At 39.0% G+C, this 2,477-nt stretch overlaps 1 long non-coding RNA gene across 1 annotated transcript; it reads right to left on the bottom strand.

Moving 5' to 3' along the window:
- Positions 1-561: 561 nt before the first annotated feature.
- Positions 562-1,168, bottom strand: LOC116054350. Its single transcript, XR_004106047.2, has 3 exons — positions 1,004-1,168; positions 749-877; positions 562-604 (listed from the first exon to the last, which is right to left on the bottom strand). It is a non-coding gene; the product is annotated as an uncharacterized LOC116054350 (long non-coding RNA).
- Positions 1,169-2,477: the final 1,309 nt, after the last annotated feature.

The raw sequence follows: 2,477 nt of genomic DNA, 5'->3' as shown, positions 1-2,477 counted from the left end.
AAAAAACAATTAAATCAATCTAAATCTGAATCTAAATGCATTTTATCCATATATAAGTTTATGTTATTAGGTTAAGTTTCTAAGCATGACACAATGTTGGAGAAAAGGAATAAAATAAGTATTTTATGTTATGTGGGGGAAACATTTTAGAGAGATTTTTAACTGTGTTGAGAGTGTTGAATATCATGTTGGTGATGTCATTAATAATTGTTGTGGTCATTAGACCTGATGAAGTGTGTCATGATATTGAGAAATTGGCAGTGAACAAAGCGTGTGGTCTTGACCAAATAACAGATGAACACCTGAAGTATGCAAGCCATAAAATCTCAGTGTTACTTGCTATATATTTCCCTCCCATTCCATAGACAGCCTCCTGGAGGAACTGCCAAGCAGAGAAACATTGCTTTGGGAAATTGATATCGAACACATAAAAACTTTTGAAACAAACATGTACAGCTTGGACAACGCTGTCCTGCTCCAGGGCTGGCCCACTGAGAACGGTGAATGTCTGTGAGCAGCACTCCTCTCCTCCCAACACCAGGGTGTAGGGCTACGGCCTGTTCTGGTCTGCTGCCTGAAGGTACTCCACCATGTTTGTTCCGACCTGCAAATAATAATTTTCCACAAATCAAGTATTTGAATGACAAAGACTCTGACCAGCTGACAGCTAATGTTTTCTAACAGATTTTACAATTACAAGACCTGCATCACTAGATCTAAGGGGCTGTGTGAGTCTAAGAATACTCACAGGCTTAAGATCGATGAAGGCCTTCATGGCGTCAGACACTGTAGTCCTCACGGTCTTTCAGGCCCATCCTGAAGACTGCAGGTGGCATCAGGCTTGGCAGAACCATCAGGGCAATGTAGTCTTTGGAGCCTGTAAAGAAAGAAAATGGTTTGACTTAAGTATTATCATAGTTTATTGTATGAGTAGCTTATGGCTCAAAAAATGCACAAATCCAAATATTCAAATCTTAGGGTATGTTTATGTTATATGTTATACCTTGTGACAAAGACTGTGTCTGCACGTGGAGCTTCCCCTCCTCCCCACTGGGCCACATGAAGAAGCTTCTCGCTGAACCTCCTCCAGGTCACAAACATTTTGTCTGATGCCTCTTTATGAAGGACCTCGAACTCCTGTGCAATCTGAGAGGGGAGATCTAGAATAATTAATTACATCATATATCATCAAAACAAAAATAATAAGATCAGTGAGAGTGAGAAAGATTGAGAAAGAGAGAGAATGTGTGTGTGTGTGTGTGTGAGAGAGAGAGAGAGAGGGAGAGAAAGAGACTGAGATCCCCCAGCACATTTTTTAATAAGAAAATTACATTTAAAGTATTGCTGTGCACAATGGTAGACAGAGGAGTAGTGGTAAAATAAGAGGTAGCTAAACTATAAATTCTGTGGCCATGGTAAGGTTAATAAAACCTCATGCCAATTGTTTGCCTTCTATAGTGGCGGAATTTCTGTCACTATCAAAATGGTATTTCAGGGACCTACAATGGTGACCACAGGTGATGGGTAATCAAAATGTGATTCTGTTTAGGGAGGCATGGTCTTCAGTGGTCTTAGTCGATTACATTTGCCTTCTGGTTGACAGCACAAAGGAGTGAGGAGAATAGAGAGGGAGAAGGGCAGAGAGAGCAAGATGAACAAGGTGAGAAAATGGCTAGGACATATATATAGTAGGACTACTGTGTTTTTTGTTTTCTCTTTTATTTGATTATTTCCTAGTTGATTACAAAATGTTTTGTATGTGATTGTCAGTGATATGACGGAGGGAGGGGGATAGAGAGAGAGAGAGAGCAGGATGGAGAGAGAGTGGACAAAGAGAGGGACCTGGAAGAACCAGGTGAGAAAGTGGACATATATTGTATGGGTAAAAACATTTAAAACACTTAAAATATTCACATTATATTTACATATGTATTTCATGGAGGACTAGGCTCTTAAGAAAAAGAGATGTTGGATTTTCCCCATCTGGTTCGGAGGCATTATTAGATTAGATTATTCATCATTCAGCTGTATAACCATATCAGTTTCTATCAATGATGTAAATGAAAAAGTTGAAAATTAACAGCAGAAAAAACATGAATAATCCTGTCTAAAAATATGTTAAGGCTTATTTTACCAGTTCAAGGTACTGTATGTGCAAGGGTCGTAGCTCCAAATTTTGGACCCTGTAGAAAGCAGGGCTGGACTGGGACAAAAAATCGGCCCTGGCATTTTTGGCCCAGGCGGCCAACACCTACCGCGATTGGTCAGACACATTCCCTGCAGACAGTCCTCTTAAAATATGCGTGCATTCTATGATATGAGTCGCCTAGTGTTCTGCGTTTATATGACAGTTTTGGATCCTTCAAGAGGGGTCTCAAGACTTATCTGTTGGTCTTACACTTAAATAATTAATTAATTCTTAGAGTTATGATTTGTATATTTATGGTATTTGTTTATTATTATTATTATTATTATTA

The sequence above is a fragment of the Sander lucioperca genome, chromosome 2, assembly GCF_008315115.2.
Source record: "Sander lucioperca isolate FBNREF2018 chromosome 2, SLUC_FBN_1.2, whole genome shotgun sequence".
Classification (NCBI taxonomy): Eukaryota; Metazoa; Chordata; class Actinopteri; order Perciformes; family Percidae; genus Sander; species Sander lucioperca.
The sequence above is the reverse complement of the archived record's forward strand: the minus strand, read 5'-3'. Positions and strand labels throughout refer to the sequence as shown.